This window comes from Excalfactoria chinensis, chromosome 1 (assembly GCF_039878825.1).
Source record: "Excalfactoria chinensis isolate bCotChi1 chromosome 1, bCotChi1.hap2, whole genome shotgun sequence".
Classification (NCBI taxonomy): domain Eukaryota; kingdom Metazoa; phylum Chordata; class Aves; order Galliformes; family Phasianidae; genus Excalfactoria; species Excalfactoria chinensis.
The window spans coordinates 89,712,487-89,733,233 of NC_092825.1; positions in this window are offsets into that span (position 1 = coordinate 89,712,487).

A 20,747-nucleotide genomic window follows, 5' to 3' on the forward strand; every position below is an offset into this window, starting at 1 on the left:
CTTTTCTCAGACTTCTTCAATAGTTTCCATCATGACATAAGTTTGGACCAGCTGCATTCAGCACCCCTTTTGATCAGAGATGATGTGTCAGGAAACTTGTATAATAGAGGCTTTGTATTAAAAGTATGGTATGCCTTGCTATCATGTTGAGAAGAATATATGTGAAAACTGAGATTTCTGATAATTTCCAAAAAAAAAAAAAAAATTCATGGAGAGGTAAAAATATTGTACCTTTCTGACTGAATAACTTATTTTGTAATGTAGTCATGCACATATGTGTATACAGTTCCTGTGCATATCCTTCCTTAGTCAGTTTTAAACTAGTGGCCAAACCTAAACACATTTGAGGGAAGGGAAAGGAAGGGAAGGGAAGGGAAGGGAAAGGAAGGGAAGGGAAGGGAAGGGAAGGGAAGGGAAGGGAAGGGAAGGGAAGGGAAGGGAAGGGAAGGGAAGGGAAGGGAAGGGAAGGGAAGAGAAGAGAAGAGAAGAGAAGAGAAGAGAAGAGAAGAGAAGAGAAGAGAAGAGAAGAGAAGAGAAGAGAAGAGAAGAGAAGAGAAGAGAAGAGAAGAGAAGAGAAGAGATCCTCAGAGTAATCAAATATTTATCAGTTTCAAGAAAATAGGCAATTAGATGATACAGATTTGTCTTATCTGTAGTAAAAGTAAATATCAGGTAATCATCCTAAAACAAAGAGTGCAATAAAAAATCTTGGCCTATAGAAGGACACAGGCATAGAAATTGGATTCCATTAATATAGGAGCAAACAGAACAATCTGTCCTTTTACTTACCTTAGTAATTCCTCTTTTTTTCTTTTGTAATTTCATGTGACCTGAATGGGTGTTCAAAGGACATTACAACTGATGGTGGAGTATAGGAAGAACTTTCTCTTTTTTCCCACTTAATAAAAGCGCTAAGAGTTAACTGTGATCTCCTAGGTCAGATGTATTGGCTGATCCTGGCAGAATGACTGCATAAGTCTGTAAAAAAAAAAAATTGATTATGAATATAAAAGTGATTCTCACAGCCAGAAATTGTCAAGTTTGAAAGGAGATTCCTTACTAGTCAGAAGCTTCAAGATGTTGTAAATTGAGTGGAGAGGAAGGCTGAATGCAGTGAAGTACTATAAATATCCATACTGAAAGAACATGCATCAGTGATTCTCATCCTTTTTCATCCAGAAACTTTACACAAATATATTGAATGAAGTCTGAATGTGTCTATTTATTACAGTTATCCTTAGAAAATATCCTAGAGAGGATCATGAAAAAAAAAATAAAAAAATTGCATCCTATTAGTTGTTCAGAATAGGTCCAAGGCCTAAAATTTTCTCTTGACTATGGAGGACCGAAAAGCTCCACATATTGACAGCTCTCCTGAGCGTTAGTATCCTCTAGAAAAGGGGGATATCTTTTCATACTCTTCATCTATTTTGAATGGATTCCCCTAAGATTTGCCTGTTTTTTTTCTATCATCTCCCTTTTATTACAATTCATATTTTCCAACCATTTTCACGTTTTCTAGTGAAACATTCCTGAAGTGTATTGAAGCAAGATTTTAGTCTCCAGAGCATTGCTACTGGATGCCAAAATGCTGAGATACACTAAAGAAATGCTGAGACCACAGGAAAAATACTACTACTAAATAGTACATCGAAAATAGATAGGGTTTGTGCTTATTTGAGTATCTATGACCTCAGCATGGTATTAATTTAGTTGCATGTAGCTACATCATAAAGCTTTTATATTCTTACTTGGATAGGAAAAGAATACACACAGCAAGAGAAGATATGACAAATTGCCATCTGAATGCATGGGAAGTCTTGTAGGTCAAGTGTGTAGATTTCAATTGTGAATTATTGAGAGGCATAAAACTTGTAATGCTTATCAGCAACACAAAACACAAACACAAAAGCCCAATGTGATGCTCAAAAGGGATAATTTTCTTTCTAGTCAAGTATAAGAATCAAAATGACTTTTTGGAAAATTATAAGTGGTATTCTCGTTGCCTGTACTTCTGTGTAGGACATTCAATTTGTCCTTAGAAAAAGATCTAAGATAGATAGGACAAGTCATTGTTTGGAGGTATGTATATTCCTTCAATGATCACCAGAGAAATCTATCCTAATGCTTTTAGAGTGTCTTTTTAGCAGTGAATTAACTGAAATGAATCTCCCATTCAATAACCCTTTAATAGCCAAAAGATGAAAGAAAACATCTTGACAAATATCTCATGAAAATACCAGGACCTAACACAGAGTGATTAATGTCATGCTCTGGAATCTCCTGTGAATAGATAAATGCATTTGAAGTGCAGATAATGACATCACTGTGTGCTAACAGTGTTTGCTGTTTCCGTAAAAGCCAGATGAAGCCTGTGCTCTGGATTTTTAAATCCATAGTGTGTATCAGAATTTGTTGTTACTTTCTATTAGTATATGAACTAGAAAGACTTACTGAATGCACACCAACTTTATTGAAAAATAGTGTCTGTGTATCAGTCTCACCATGGCTTATATAGCTGGAAAAATATTCCTTGGAAGTTATTTGCACAGCAGTTGTCTGCATTGTATTTTCTATTTTTCAATGGAAAACTGTATTTCTATTATGTAGGAATTTCTAATTTTAATTATATTGATAAAATTGATACCATAAAGCAGGGACAATAGAAATCAAAACTAAAGGGGTATCAGTTAGATGATGGTAGTCTTGATTTAAAAAAGACTCCACCTGTTTGTATGGCTGGAGCTGATTGTATATCAAATTTGTCATAAGCTGACATAAGAAAATAAACACATACTGCTATTTAGTCCTTAATAACACTGGTGGATTATGAATTATAATGATTCAAATATGAAACAGTCCTTTTAAAATAAAATTCCTGTGATTTAGTAACAAAATCTTATATTTCATGCATAAGAGACTTTCCTTTAATTTGAACAAATATTTCTATTTGGGAATATACTCTAGGCCTTTGTAAGTCTTGAAGAGTCTTTTTAAGAGCCATCTGATATAGTCCAGAACAGATACTGTAAGCCTGGAGTAATATGTAGCTTCGGTTTAAATCTAAGGAATGAGAAACAAGAGGAAAAAAGTTCTTTATATTTCTTTTTCCAGAAAGATGAAAAAAAAAAATAAATAAATAAAATCCTTTCCACTTGAAGCAGAAGTAAGGTAATCCTGGCTACATTACAAGCAAATCAATGTCCCTGTCACTCTCCTTTAGGGCTGGGACATGGCCATTGAGAGGCTGGCTTCCTCAGCCTGTCCAGGGAATGAACAGATTTCAAAAGAAACATAACAATGACTTGGTGTTGGGCTGTTTTGCTCATCACATCTGACAGGGAAAGTGTTCAAAGTGTAGATAGGATTCTCTGCTGTTATTTGTTGTACTTGAACCATTCATTTATTGAAACAGTATTTTAAAGTTGATTCAAATTTAAGTTTTTCATTTTTGTAAAATATCATTTTCTACGTGTTAACTGAAAGCTTGAAATCTGTAATATTATTTGGTATTTAGCTTATGTGTAAATATGTTTTTATATATATATATGTGGAGAAAGCAAAAGTACATGTTTAACATTACTGTCAATCATTTTCTTACCATTCTCTGAGGACCAAGTACTCATTAGTTGATAGCGCTACAGACCATAAACATATGTGTTCACAACCTTCAGACACTGTTAAAATTTCCCATTCATATACTGAATATTCAACTTCTTCTTACTATTTCTTCAAGTAGAAACAGTGAAGTGCATAGTCTGAGTGAAGTATATGCTACTTTTAATTAGAACAACATATCTTGGATAACTCTGAAGGTATAGAGATCAGATATGACTTCCTTTTTCTTGCTATCTTCCAGCGTTATTAAGACTTTGTGAGGGAAGAATAAAGTAGAAAGCAGGGTTTAGCTTTATTATAGATGTGAATCACATCACTAGGAGATAATGCTATATTATTTTTCTGGAATGACAATGAACACAATCATCTTAAGAAGCTCCCTTTGATGGAATATTTAAAAATGATAAGTGCAAGATGTATTAGGAATAAAATAGAGCCACAGGTGGTGTTTTGGTTTCTCTGCCCCATTCTTCAAATGCTGAGAATAAATAGATGGAAAACCCACCTGCATTCTGGAAAAGAATGTATAAAATGTCAAAATATTTAATTTCCTGGTTTGATTCTGAATTAAAAAACTTCATATCATAAATCTAGTCTTCCAAAACAGCAAGAGTTTAAGAGTTTAAATATTAACAAATACTTAATCCATGTCATTTTTCTGAGTAGTAGTCTTTCTAGGACAAATTGAGATGTGTTTAAAATTCTGGTGTAACTGAATACATTTAATAAACTGTTCCCACTGATTTATTGAGAATATATGCTCATTCCTAGGTGCATCCTTTGCTTTGTTATTAATATTTACATCATAATATTTTAGAGAGAATACATGGGTGGCTCCCCTGCACTTGCTAAGTTGTGTGCAACTTGAACAGTCCATGGGAAAGGTCTGAGCAGCAGTGGTGCTCTTCTTGTATGACAGAGGTGATCTGTGTAGTTCTCCAAGAATGACTGGAACTAATCTGACAAGTCAGACAGATGATGAGCAGGGAAGCATATTGTCCTCCCTACTGTGTCCATGTGGAACTGATACTCAAGGAGAATAAATGGATTAGCCCAGAGTGGGAAGAAATACATGGCACAGTTGATTACTGGCATGATTCTGGTGCAGTACTTCAACTGCAAAAACATTAGTGCTGTTTGCTGTGACCTTCAACTCTAACTAGAAACAATTTGCCTCTCTTTTGTTGAAGCTGAAATATAAGAATTCTTGCTTTCCAAAGAAATTAGTGTCAGCTGAACACAGAACAGTGGCTAGAGATGTGTTCTATCTGGCCTGTCAGAGACTTTGCTGGAGATCTGACTAATCACCACCATGAAAAACCCTGGTGATCAAAACACTGCACAACAGAAGTCCTGATTCAGAGTTTCTCGTTTGGTAGCTAAAGAGCTGACACCATGTCACTAGCTTGATGCTTGACTAGGCGAAGACTCATTAAAATGATTATTGTCATGTAATGATTAGGGTCAGTTATGTATGCAGGCACTGTAAGATGTCTAGCTGCAGCTTGTATGCAGAAGAAAAAAAACAAAAAACATTCCAAGAAGACTTGCTTGATGAAAAAGAACTCAGAATAGGATATACAGCAATAAAAAGAGTGTTTATGTAAAAGCCAATAAATTAAAAGTGTGTACAGTTGAAAAAGATTTGAAGATAGATGATAATAAATATTTACATTTCTTCTTAGAAAACATTAGGGTACAGTAGCATCTATATCGACTGCAACAACACAACTTATTTTCTAATAGTTCCATTTGTATTTATTTGTATCTAGCTTAATGTCCTTTCCAAGTGTGAAATTTTATATGTTTTTCTTCTCAACTTCTACCTTCAACAAAGCAACAACTTTCCTGGAAAAAGCAAACACAGTAATTGAAAACAAATTGGTGAAATACATCTGCATTTCCTATGACATTACAAGATACTATAGTAATATTATAATAATATATAATAATATAATATATGATATATAATATATAATGTACAGTGTATAATGTATTTTATATATATGTATATACATATACATTACATTATATATATATGTATATAATAATAATAATAATAATTTTCTGTCAGTGTGTCTCTCTCCTCTCTATGTTTTCTGAGTATATTTTTTCCCCTTTAATATTTTTGACAGGTGGATTGAAATCAGAATACACGATTTACATAATTCAAATGATAAGATCATGTAGAGAGGGATTCTCATGTTCGAAATGCATACAGATTTGAGTGATGATTTTGTAAGTCTTGAAACCACTTCACTTCTTAAAGGCAAATCCTATTTGAGCTCTTTGAACTTAAAAAATAGTCCCATCAAGTTAGAATACGGACTAAAATCTCTGAACAACAAACCTCTTTCTTATCTGTCTTGTAAGGAAAACCTTTGAACATAAAATAGCATAATAGCATTTGTGTAGAGACAGTGATTTAACAGGGGGAGTAGACGCTGAAGCTTAGGTTCTAAAGAAATAGTAGCAATGTGTTACAATGCCTTCCAGACTGTTTATGTGTTGCTACCAGGGGAACACTCAAAAACATTTCCTTCATTTTGTTTTATTCTCTTGGTGTTTGTAAATAGTGAAGGAGGCAGAACTGGTGACAGGCTGAGGAGTTATAGACAAAGAGGCCAACTACAGCAGCAACATCTGCATTGCATGTTGAGGTCAGGTTTGTTCCCTATCTTGTTTATGCTCCATATTAGTCATCTCCTACATCTGTTATGTTGCTTGTTTAATAGGATCTTGATGTTCCCCGTGGCTTTTGATAAAGGAGAAAAGCTAATAAGAAATGTGGATGGACTGAGAGAAGGTGGAACTATTTCTTAAATTCAGTGGAACTGAGAATTTAGAATTATGAATAGTTCAAATCAGCATTTGAAAGCATTGATTTTCAATTGGAACAGTTGCACATGCCACTGTTTCAACAGGGCGTATATGCATGTTTGTAGAGGAAATGAGACAGAGTTGCATCGCACTGGTTTGGTAACATATCTGAGACTTCTGAATTGAGGCAAGAAATTCAAGCTTTTAGATGCTGACTTTCTTTAGACATGAATTATTTGCTTTTTCTATAATAATATGTACCTTTTTTCCCCCACTTCAGTGCTTTTGGAATCTGAGCTTCACTAATTAATGAAATAGTAGTAGTTAATGAAAAGGTAAATGATAGCTTTTGTTGTAACCCAGAGGGCAAGAACCAAACTTATTCAAATCAATGGCAGAAGTCTAATTGCCTCCAATAGAATCAATTCCATATATAGTTTTTATTATCTGACCTAAACACTAAACTACATTGAATTAATCCTCCTCTCACAAAAGTGAGTTGGAATTAATGTGAGTAGCCATAGCAGAAAACTACTGTTGAGAAAAAAAGATTACTTTGATGGGAAGTTATTAATATAGACTTTGCATTTTATGGGTTATGCTTACATAACAAATTACTGCCAACAGAAATGATAGCCACCAAAGTTATTAGGATGTTGCTTGTTTTATTACTGTAAGTAGTTTGGTTGATTCCAAAATATCCAAAGTTAATGGGGCTGCTAGTGTAAGTAGAAGGAGCACAATTTAGTCCTCAGGGAATGCATATTTATGTATTTTTGTTTTGTGGAGCACTAGTTCAAGCCATGATTATTCTATTAAGCCCTTGTATTCATTCAAATTTTTCACATGCTGCTTCTATTTACAAAATGTTATTCAGGCCTTGCAAGACCTAATGAATTTTTAATTGCAAGCCAATGATACAGGTTTTTGTGAACACTCAGAAGTAATCCATCATTAAATACACTTTACAAAACAATTCCCCTTTGTTTACCCAAATTTTACCTTCCCTTTTGTCATCAGTTGACTTCCTTGAAATGTAAAAAATAAGATACTCAGCTTTTGAATGTCCTCTTTATTATCAAAATTTTGAGGGTGAATGAACATACATGCATTAAGAAATTAATGCCTTATTTTTCTTTTTCTTCTTCTTGGAAAACCTTAGTTCATATGGATCTTACTATTTGGGGACCATTTCTTTTAATATTCTCATGAAAAATGCACATTCAAGTTCTGTGAATAAAAAATTGATTTGTTTCTGTGTATTGCCTGATTCACAATGATGTTGCAGTTACCAGTATTGGTTTCACCATTCCAGTAAATACATCTTTAAAACATATTTTAATGAAAAAACATTTTTGTGAATATCACGCTGTTACAGAAATTGTGCTTTTTGATACTACAGATTTCTCTACTTATGCCTTTCTTTGTTAGGATCAGATTATATTGCATTTTATACCTTAGATAGTGGATAGCCAATAGAAATTCCAAAAGATGCTTCTTGAATTTTGAAACTATTGAACTACCTGAATTTTAGGCTGAAGATCATAATGACAATTTATCAGAATAGAAAATTTACTTCTAAAATTTTTGCAACCTGTTGCCACAATATCTTGGGTAGATTTTTGTTCTGAATAACTCATTAACTCTACCATTTTCAAGATATTTAAGTCTTTTCCAGATAGAACAATAAACTCAACAAGACATCCCCATATACAGATTGAGGATTCTAGAAATAATCAAGAAATTATTATTCCATAAATCTGAAGAATTATCAACTCAAAGCAGGTGAAATCAGAAGATCAGAATAAATTATATTTAATAATAATAATAATAACAATAGCAATAATAATAAACAATCCTATGCTTCACAACACAGAATTTAGTAGACTGCTAGATCTGAAATAGAATTTTTAAATATGATATATGTTATAAGCTATGTCATTATGAACATATCTCAGCAATGTACATGAACAGGTATCATTATTCCTAAATAAGTTATGGGAACATTGCTGCTCAATATCCTAAGTATTCTTTGGCTGGATTTTGTATTTGAGATATATATATTTGTAGCAAATCATAACTGACAATTTCAGTTTACAGATGAAAAAAAGCACTGAGAAAAATTATACAAAAGAAAAAGAAGTTAAAAGTTTTTGAGCATGATAAATAGTGTAGTGAAAATTGATACTGTTAACATATAAAAGGAAAATGAGCTCTGGCAGAGTAAAATTACAGCCTGTCTATAGATGAAGTTGTTTTTAAAATAGATCTCTGGAACCCCCACTTGAATTTGTGTTACACTCTTTAAGCCCTTTTCAAACAGGAAAGTTTGATAATATGATTTAACCATGGTAATCAGCTTTTCCAAATAAAAATGGAATCCTGTGAGTTCTTGGTGTCGATAGAAAACAAAAATGTAGTAACTTCGTTCTTTCAGTATTTTCAGAAACTTTCATGACTAGAGAAGTGATAGAATTAGGAACAGTGTTTTGTTTCTGAAGGTTTTTTGTTTGTTTGTTTGTTTTTGTTTTGTTTTTAAAGAAAAACTGTGTAATGCTGAAGAGGTAAATTGGTATATATCAACCATTACAACCATTACTTAATGAAGCCTATAATTCCCATTTTTTGATTTTGGTTGTATTTTTAATTTTTTCCCCCTCCAGAACAATATAGGGTAAAGGAACAACATCAGTTATTTTAGATGCATTTTTTTTTCTACATGTGTGAGTAACAGTGTTAATGTTTCTAATCCATTGGAATGAAGGTGCAAAATCCTCTTCATGAGCTAAAGGGTAGGACCTAATACTTATTTTATTAACTAATATTTAATAGTTCATGGGACCTAGAAAACACATCTGCATTTTTGCTGCCTTTTATTTTCATAACCACATTTGATAGTAACAATCGAATGATATGGGAAATGAGGATTAAGTTCTATGAGAATATGCTAGGTTAAATAAATTTTTGGACAAATATTTTTTGTAACCCTTAGGCCCCTCACAGGTATGTCTGATGCCTGACTACAACAAATAGGGTAATTCCCTGGAAAAGCAGCGTGGGTGCTGGTAATTCTGGGTACAGAATACAGAGATCCTGCTTTCTTATATGTTTGAGAAGACAGTAAGTTATTTCAGCAGAGAACCACGCTATCTTCAGGAATTTCTCCTCAGTGCACAGTCTCAAGGATGTCTGTAAGGGGGCTTTGCCTTTGTATCTTTTGTCAGTGTTTCAAGGGAGACAACTCACAGTTGTTCTCAACTAGATAGTTCCGTAGATGGAAAGTAAGGGAGAAATAGGGAATTAAGTGAAAGAATACTTGTTTATGAGATACAAAGAAAACTTCTGGAATTTAGTCTATCATAGACTCATTCGAAAATGAGGTTCAGTATTGGTTATATTTCTTCTTAAAAATTTTGGAGGTTTTTATCTCTGTTTTCCTGGCAGTTGTTACATCTTTTGCCATCCAAAGACTTTGTCATTCTTCATAACACAGGTCCCTACTTTGCTAAATACCTTCATTTCTTCTGTGTTCACAAGAACGCATCTCTAAAACAGGGTTCTTCATGTGCTGTTCAAAGCAGCCAAAAGGGAACACTTTTTCAGTTTTGTAGTTTTGGTTGAAGCCAAGTCTTTACTTTTCTACTGCCATGTAAGTCTGCATATGGAATATCAAGTAGGAAATCTTCAGTACTTTCCTGCATTGCCATGAAGTATGAGTTTTGCTCTGATCTTTCTGTTCACAACAGTAAGCACACCTGTAGACCTGCAGAGGCAAACTGCATACTGCTGAGCAACCTCTGTCAGTGTAACAATTAACTTTAATTGTGAATGACTATAGAAAGCTACAGAATTTGTCAAGAAAAAATACATTTGCATTTTTTCTTCTTCTTCCTTCATTCACCTATCCTTCCATCTCTATTACTGCTCAGAGATTTCATGAGCTGTATTTACAGAGAATAATTTCCATAAAGACTGCCTGAATACATTAACCCTTATATGAGAAGATAGTTCTTAGTTTTCACAAAACTGATAACTCACTAACAAAACTTCAATAACTTAAAATTATTTGTGAGAAAAGGAAATTATACATGAGATAATAATAATGATTTAATACCCTTTGTTCCTCACCAGAAAGTTCTTTTTTCTGCATGCACCAAGAAGTATTTTGGAAATCCACAGAGTCAAATGCTTTCATGACATCCAAAGCAATGTTGAAAATGCATGTGATGAACACAGACACTTCACTGTGGAAAGGGCCAGTGACTACTCGATTTTTTTAAGTTCAGAGGATGCTTAGAAGTATTTCAAAGCTATAAAATAATAAAATTCTCAACATATTAACAACCATCATCAGGAAAGAAAAAAAAAATAATACTGAAGAGCATTAGTGTGTTAAATCCTTAAATCAGTGGTATTTGGAGAACTTGAAGTGATTAATCTTCCTGCATTTAAAATTACTCACATAATTCATTATTTGTTATATTTTGTGGATTCAGTAATTATTTTTTTATAACAGCAATCATCATAGATTTCTTAAACTAAACTGTGCATTCTTTTGCTTGGTAATCTGTACCATTTAGTAAGACTCTGTAAAATGTCAGTAACATTCTCTTTTGTTTGTCTTAAATATTTGAGCATTTTACCCTGACTTGTATTACTGTATCTTAGTAAACATTTTTCTCAGCAGTTCTGCAGCCTATAATACTGCAGCCCTGTCATGCAGGTTTGGTGAGTTTCAGTTTGTGATATGCAGGGAGAACTGTAGGTGCACCATTAAAGGGTAGAATTTCCTGTTGCTCTGAGAACACGGAGCTAGTCCATGAGATGCTGAGTCTATCTTAATTTCTTAAATTTCAGTAGGAAATTGCAGTGTATTGAATAGTACAAGGAGACTCAACATTACCTTATAAGACTAAGGATGGAGAAAGAAAAAATATATAGATGTGACCAGAGGTCCTTAAACTGGCATGTATCAGTCAAGAATGTTGAAAGTACAAAAGAAAAATGCACCATCTTACAGGTAACACTAGTTTTTCCCCACTTGACTAAGATGTCAATGCCTCATTATCCAATTATATTGTTTATGTTTACTCTGTATGCCAGTAGAGATAATCTATGCTTTCCTTTGCTCTCTTAGTTTCAGTAGGGATGAAATTGTTCTCTTCAGAGTGTGTGGTATGATGCTATATTTTGATTCTAGGAGAAAAACACAGTTGATAATAAACTGAGGTTTAGTTGTTGCTAAGCAGTGTTGTGCAGAACCAAAGCCATTCTCGGTGAAGGGCCCAAGGAGCTGGGAGGGAACACAATTAGGACAGCTGACTAACTGGCCGAAGAGATATACCATACCATATGACATCATGCAGAAGGATTTTTGAAGGGGAGTTATCTCACTCTCTTCTGCTGCGTGAGGCCTACCTGGGCATTGATAAGGGTATGGTGAGTAATTACTTGTACATCACTTGTTATATATGTCCATATATATATTTGTCATAATTATTATTGTTTTGTTTTGTTTTGTTTTTTGTTTGTTTGTTTCTTTTTCTATCTTAGTAAATAGTTTTGTCTCATCCCACAAGTTCTCCTTTGTTTTTTCTTGATTCTCTCTCCCATCCCAATGGGAGCAAACAATTGTGTGGTGTTCAGCTTTCTGCTTGCTTAAACCACAACACTTGCACATAGCAGTGATCAAGTATTTCCCTAATTTGTTTAAAGTGCATTATACTTTTCCAATAAACAAAGATAATCTGTTATCGATGTTAAATTTTATATTTATTTTTATCTGTTTTAAATTAGAATAAGCATAAAAAAAATCATCAGTAACTTAAATCATAAAAAGATTTATTTATAATAGAAAGCACTGGAATGTTACAAGGACGTTCATGAATCCACATAGCTTTCTGAGGTACATATAGCTTGTCTCCTTAAATGCATTTTGTCTACTGGATTGGTGTTTTGCACCAGGAGTGAAGAATAGCTAAATTTCTTACATCTAATCTTGAAAACCTGGGAGGTGTTTTTGTTATTTATTCACTTTCCAAGTGCCTGAAGAACTTTTTGTAGTCGGTCTGGGAAATTATGGGGCTGAAAATGAATTTTGATTATATACTCAAAGTAATGTCATGACATAGGGCTGGTTGTTGTTTTCTTTATTTGTTATGGCAGAAGAAAAGTCAACCTCAGCAGTCAACTGATGAGCAGGATAATTTAAGGAAGAACTGACATTCCTTCAGGCCAAAATGCTTAAATATTCTTCAACAGAATTATAAGAACATGAGAGAGTTTTGGAGAATGAATAAAGGTCATTTGGTCCATCAAGACATAAGACAGCAGACTGTTTCCCCAAGGATGATATCTAATTGTTTCTTGAATGACACTGGTGCTTTTTGCCTCAACAAATTTGCCTGCAGGCTGCTTCACACATTTATTATTCTGTACATGAAAAGGTGATTTCTGATATATGTGCTGAATTTATTTTTTAATTTCCATTTATGTTCTTTTGTCCTATAATCTATGTTGGAATGAAAAATAATAATTTGAATTGACATTATTTGTGTTAGTTAAAACTTAATGTTCCTCAAAAAAGACAATTCTACACTATCCTTAAAATTTGATGCCCACATATATCTGTAAGTAACCATGACTGCATATCAAATGGTGACAGGGGTCTCCCTTAGAAGATGTCACATCAAAATAGTTCTTTCTCCCTTAAATGTCTTTTGCTGATGTTGCTAATGCTCTGTCACCCAGTGACCAAAAAATGTCCAATATAGGCCATCTGATGATATTTGATGTCTTTTTATTTTTTTATTTTATTTATTTATTTATTTATTTTTAATCAGTGGCAGAAGGGAAACAAAAGCAAGACTTTAAACTTTTTTCAAGAGGCAGAAAAGTGAGAGTTAGTAGCTGGGGACATAACAGTAGCATGAAAAAAGTTCTCAAACTCTTTAATACTTCTTTTCACTTTGGTCCAACTTCAGCTATGGTTGATAAAAAAAACCCAAGCAAACGAACAAACAAAACCCAACACTCATTAACTAAATTGAATTGTCCCTACTGCCTAACCTTTGCCAGAATCAGACCAGGCTTATTATCCTTAATAATAGAGTGACTAACCATTCTGACTTTTTGCAGCTTTAACCCATGATGATCCAGACAGCCCAAATGGCTGATTAGGCAAGTCTGTCACAAGCATATTCCTGTTTTGTCTGTCTCTAGAAATCCAGTGAAGATAGGATTTAGGTGTACATCTCAGCATCTATTGCTGAAGCAGTAGTGTAGTCACCATTGCAACTTTTCCTGTTTTCCTATGGAATCAAAGTCTCTTCCTCACTCAGCAATCAAATTCCAGACATCCTGTCCTGGTTATGTCCATACCTACTTTTTATCCACAGAAGCCTTATGTAGTTTAAGAGTGAAAAACTTACTACCATGAGTGAAAAACTTAGATATTCCTGTGTACGTTAGTGCATAGCAATATGGAAATGTGTAAGAGTCTCACATGGAAACCTGATACATCAGTTTCTACTATATATGGACACAGTTGTGTAAAGAAAAAAACTGGTGTCAAAATTGCAATAAATATTTATATAATTATAGGATGATTCATTGTAGGGCTTTAGAGAAATTATGACATTCCTGGTAATCAAGCTTTAGAGTAGAAGGAGTACTATGTTTTGTACTAAAAAGCCAGCATTTTTATCAAAGTCTCCAATTTAATAAATAAATAAATAAATAAATAATCTCCACCACATTCCGGTCCTGAAGGAGCTTTCCTTCCCTAAAAATGTTTCCATTAACTACCTTTCTAATATTTTTTTTAACACAGAATTTTAAGCTACATCTGAATAAAAACACGAGTGGTTTCAAATGTCACTGTGGTGAATCTCTTATGCCTCAAACAGTAAAAAAATTATCATAATTGTACCAAAGAATTGTTACATGGGGAAAAAAATGAAACAGGAATATTTTCTTCCACTTTCAATATCTAAATCATCCATTTAACCTAGAATCATTCCTAAATTCACAAAGTATGCTTGCAGTATATCTTGCACAAAATACTTACCTTAGCAGTTTGAGCCTTGCATACTAGTTCCTATTTCCAATTGTGCAAATCTGGTCTTACTTCATTTCCCAGAAATATATATGAACGTGGCACATAGTTACTGAGTAGGTATATTGTCTTGTATGATATATGATGACCATTTACTGCTATCAACTCCTCTTTATTTAGATTGAATTGTGGAAACAATTACTGGCTGTAACATTCATGCTGAAAAAGAGGAAAATATTCTGTTTAGTCTCTTGTTTATTGCTGACAATGTGTAATTCTTCATTGCTATCCTAATGGCCTGAATTTCTCCACAACAGTTTATGCTGTAGAGCTTTTAGTAATCAGTTCTAAAAGCACTTCTAGTAGAAAGAGTCAGGTTTTTTTATGCTTGTTTGTTTGTGTTTGTCTTATAGTTGAAAAAATATGTGAGATAAAAAACTAAATTCCTGAATTATTTCCAACATTCTTTTATCAAGTCATAGAACTTAGTGAAACTAAATAAAAATATATTTATTTTTAAAAAAAGAGTGATCAATACGGATGGGAGGAAGAGAGAAAATTAATATTTTTAATACAAATATCAATAGAACTGTAATGTGATCTTATAACCTCCCCATTTTCTTTTAATAGAATCCATTTTAGCAAAGACTGTTTATGTAAAAGACTTTGTGTAAGCTCTAAGTTAATGTCTTTGTGTGGGAGAACATGTTTTAGCTTGTATCTTTTTCAAAGTATCTGCGTATCTCACCTAAGAGGCATCAACCTTATTTGAGCAAATTAGTGTTTGGATATATATCCGAAGGTGGCATTTTACCTGAAGGCTGCTCCAAAAGCAATACCTTCTATTTTATTTTCTTGGCACACAGTGTCAGAGGCAGATGTTGATGGTATGGCAGTAGAGGTTGAACCTTCCCACTGATAATTGTTTAACTTTGTTGCTGTGAAACTGATGGCAGCAGAGGGGCAGTCTGACACAATGGCTTCTGACATGGAAGTGCATATGAAAAAAAGGTGAGTCACTGAATTCCTCCATGCAGAAAAGATGGCAGCCACTGACATTCATCAGTGCTTGCTGAACATTTATAGAGACCAAATAGTGGATGTGAGCACAGAGAGGCAGTGGTTCATTTCAGAAGTGATGATGGTGACGAAATACGAGACAGCTGTGCAGATTCTTATAAGCACTGAAAACAGGCTCTTGTTCACTGCTGGTAAAAACACATAGCTAATGGTGGTATCTATGCTGAAAAATAGTGTTTTATTTTTGTTTGATAGAGAATTTCATCTATGAAATAGTGTTATTATGCTCTTTCTATCTCTTACAGTTTTCATGGAAAAAATAGAAGGCAATAATTTCAGGAGATCCTAATAGCCAAATTAACAGTGTTTGATTTCATGGATGTAAAATAAGATCTGTTGTACTACTCAGACTAGAAATTGCTCCCCTGCGAAGACCAAAACATTGCTGCAAGTGAAGAAATTGCTGAAGTTTAGCCAGAAACTGAATTTGGCACATTTGTTGTAAACTCAAATGATGTGTGTTTTTTATCTGTTCTTATTATGACTAAATTTTTATAGGTACTTAATTCTCTTAAATATATTTATTTGTTTTCTTAAATTTAAGTCTTCAGTTCTGAATATTTTGAATTGAACAGGGTTAAATTAAAAAAAAAAAAAAAGCTACTATTTTAAGATTTTTTACTCAAGAATGCTGATTGTTGTTTAACCTTTTTTAATCACTGTTTTCTTTTTCTTAAAACATTTATGCCCATGCATGACAAGGATTAGTACCAAGTTATGTAACTAAATTTTATTGTTTAATTTTGTATTTTTTTACTTTCAGGTAAATTGGGACCAGTAGTACAGATTTTAGGGCTAAAATAATTTGCTTGAAGGAACAGATTATTACAAGGTAGTTTAAAATGCATATAGAAAGTGTGGAAAAGTTGTTTACAGCAAATGTACTTGTTAACCCTGTGATAATTGCCCACAGTGTTTTGAATATATAAACATAAATATGTCATATGAATTTATGCACAAATTTCATCTAAGAATATCTCAGACTTGTCTTAATAGCTAGCAATACATTTTCTTAAGCAAATTGTTATCTGGGATTAAATTGCATGTTGGCTTCATATTTCTTCCTGCAGTCACTCATATATCTCTAGCTGCTCTTTTTCTTTCTGCTCTTTCCTTTTTTGAGCAAACACATTCAACAGCTGTGGAAACAAACAGGGCATACTTGGCAAAAGTAGGGACCAGATGCCCAACTCTGAAATGCTTGTGCTAGCAGCAGCAATTGGTCTGTTGCTAACTCCTCGGTGTCACCTCTGCTGGCTCCTTTTCCAGTTTCACTACTGGCAAGCAACAAAGGTGCATCTGGAGATGCTGCTCGGGTCATGCAGCTGTGGGGCTGTCTTGGCTTCTATGCCCGTATTTCTCTTTTCCATTTAAATGTGATTTTTGCATAGAAAAACATTAATAACTTGAACATAGATGCACAGTTTTCATGGATATTGGGGATAACGCTTTGTAACATCAGGTTTTTTGGTTTGGGGTTTTTGTTTATTTGTTTGTTTGTATGTGTGTGTATTTGTTTCAGTAAACAGATGTTGCCTGTGATTACTTGCTGTCTTTAATCTAGAGGAGATCTGGCTCTTATTTAATAGGATGCTAAAGTGCCAATTAACACCTGGCTGGCACTGCTGCCATGCTGTGAGAATCAGAGGTGTTGCAGTTAGATTATGCCTAGCATGGATGGCATTAGAGCATGGGGAAGGGAGGTAGAAGATTCCTTATGTGAACAGATTCACCAGTGCCTTTTCTTGAAGATAAGTCATTCTAAAAAGGCACTAACACTATTAATAATCTGTAAATTTAGCATCCCAGTGAGAATGAAAGAAAAAACAAAGAGGAAAGTGAAGGGAGGAGAAAAGGTTATACCAGCTGATGCACGCTGGGAGACATAGCCTTGAAAAAGATGGAACAGTTCACACACAGATCATGCTGCTCTATATTTGTAATCAATATGAATGGAATTTCAGACTTTTGGATTCAGGATCTAGCTATCACTTACTATTGCTATGTGAGCAACACTGCGCATAATTTGAATGTTAATAATCCTCTTCTGGTCAGCATTTATTTTTTGGTTGTAAGTTTCTTCTTGCTCCAGAAGTTTCTGTGTTCCTTTGGGTTTGGGGTTCATTGAGTATTACACATTCATTTGTGAGTTTGCTCTTTATAATTAACCCTTGCTGTTTGATAGGGACTTAATTTCCATACTCTGTGACTGCCCACGCCATTGACCATCACAACAGTCCAGACTTCATCAAGACTTCAAGCCCTGAGCTGTCATATCCGCTGCTGGCTCATTAACATAGACAGAATCATGTGCCTCTCCTGAGCAGGGCTGAGGTCCTGTCTCTGTACAGACAGGTGGTGTGAGCTGAGTTGCAGTTTGCCTTAACTATTTAAAGATGAAGCTTGAAAGCATGCTTTCCCATGTGGTTTGTGATAATGTCCAGAACAAACTGGTAAGAGACTGAACACAGAGTGTGTGTGCTTAATGTGAGTGAGGAGATGAATTTACATACTGGGCTTTAAGGATAGTGATAGGATTCAGCTGAAGAAGAGTATGTATTTCTAAGTTTGGGGAGGTTTAATACACAATGAGAAGATGGATAATTAGCAATGTAGAGGCTGCCATTACAGAGGAAGTGAAGCGAAGACTTATCCTTCTCTTACTGTTCGTACAGCAATCAATCACCAGAAATTGGTGTGATTGCTGTTCCATACCTGTCAGAAAGATTTGTCAGCAGCCAAAAGGTTTTGCATATTTGTTTCCACTATGTCAATTTTCAGGGTATTGTAGCATTGCTTTTGTATGTGTTTTTGTTTTAGTAAAAATATGATTATTTTTTACAGATTAAATCATTCAAATTGTCAAAAGCCGCAATCATTAAAATTACAAAGGAAAATATGGTTACTTTGACATATTTTAATACGCTAACATTCAATTGCAGAGGAGACACAGTTAAAGTTGTTCTTTTCAGTAATTATTTCTAGTCATTTCAATGACTTATTATGACTAACATTTTTTTCTTATGGCCAGATAGTATAATACAGATTTACTTAGGCAGAACTATTTTGTAATGCACTGTTGAAGGTTTTAGCCCATTCTGCATATTTTTCTTATAAAGGGAAGGCACATGATTCTCATCTATTGTTTATGACATGCATCAACAAGCTACTAAAAAGCAAAGAAGTGAGATGCTGTAGGACTTAATATGTCTGTTTGCTATCATTTTAGTGCTACTGAAGCAAGTGTTGATTTACAACGCATACGGAACTGGGCTACACCTGGAACATATTTGAATATAGGGACTGAGTCATCTGCAAGAAACTACCTTATTTCAGGACTGGGTGACAGAAAACAAACAAGCAAAAAACAACAAACCCTGCTTGCCATCTTCTCCATCTTTTTCAGAACTCTAATGCAGTCATGGATAATCTGAACAATATTCAAAACACATTCATTGCAATTTTTTCCCTTAATATTATTCAGTTACAAAGCTTTATAATTCTGAAGACCCCACTTCATGGAAAAATATATATGCATATATATATATGGTGTATAATTAAATGTGAAAAGCTCTCTGCCTACAATAATAGAAAGTATAGATTTTAGACATCTCAAGTGATCCTGTAGTCCATTCTCCCTCCCAAACAGGTGTTTAGATACTCTCAGATAATTTAGGATAACAGAATCCTGGCAAACTTTTGCAGTCAGCACCTGTCTTCTTCACAAATTTGCTCCATTCAAAAAATATCTTGTTTATTCAAGCATCGTATAGGATTATTATTATTTTTCTTTATTTTTGTGAAAGGAGGCAAAGAGACTGGAAGATCTGTCTGTACTTAACAGCTGAAGAGGCATTATTGTGGACAGGCCACATTTTAGCATGTTTTTAGATACGTTATTAATCAAGTTTTGTTATTTTAAGTCATGGGGATTAACAAAGACATAGATAGTGTCCACCCTAGAAAATTTACAATGGAAACAGATAAGACATATATGATGCAGGGGAGAGGACATACTGCACATGTAGTATAGTACACTGCACATAGCACAGAAATTCAGAGAGCAGAAAATAGAAAAAGTAAGGAAATGAAATGGGTGAACTGAAAATAAACAGTGAACAAGAAGGAAAGTGGCAAGAGGATCTAATACTGAGATGCAGTGTGGGCAGTAGAATTTAAAACAAGATTGAAGCCTGTCAGTGAACTAATTAAAGCCACTGAAGAAAAAAAAAAAAAAAAAAAATTTAACTTTTAGAAAACACTATTTTAAAATTAATCAATGGGCATGCTGCTATATACCATGTTGCATAACTTACTTATACATTAGTGAAAATGCTCTTCAGAGTAATGCCGGGTCATGGTACTTCTAAGTAAGTTCTTCCTGCCTTTATTAGAAATATTGTTGTAATTATACAATGCTATTATAATTTGAAATAAATATATATTTTAAAATGAAAGTAATAAGAGGAATATAAATTACATTTTCAGAAAAAGAATTATTATGTTACTTGAAAATAGAGAGTTCTCACTGAAACTGATGAGCTGTTCAGGATCATATGTGATTCAGGACTGTATATGTGATGCAAATTAAAGTTGCCTAAACTTCAACAGTGATTTAAGTCAAAGTAAACAGGAAATGTCATTAAAGAAATATACATGTAGATTGCTCCAAAAGCAATGCCTTGCATTTGTTTCTATAGAAACTACAATAGATACAAAGAGCACAATTAACACTAGTTTTTAACACAGTTGCCACCATTAGCTATGCATTTTTTGCCAGGAATGTAGAGGAGCCTACATGCTGTGCTTTTAAAAATCTTCTCCAGTTGATATGACCCATTGTTTCATAGCTGCTATGGCAGTGCCATCACTAGGAAAATGTTGCACATGCAGTTCCATTGGCCTGAACAGATGAAATTCAAAACCAGACTATACAGTGGGCATTGTAAGACAATATAGCCGGGACAGGCAGCACTGCATGGTGTTCTGACTAGTATCAGGCCTGGTATTATCATATTGCAAAAGAAAAGTTTTCTTCTCTGGCCTCACTCTGGAAGTTCAAGTCTTCACCTTATTCATTGTCATGATGTAGTGATCAGAGCTGGTGGTTTCTCCAGGTCCCAGGAAATCCAGAAGGATCATTCCTCTCCTATCCCAAAGGACAATGCACATC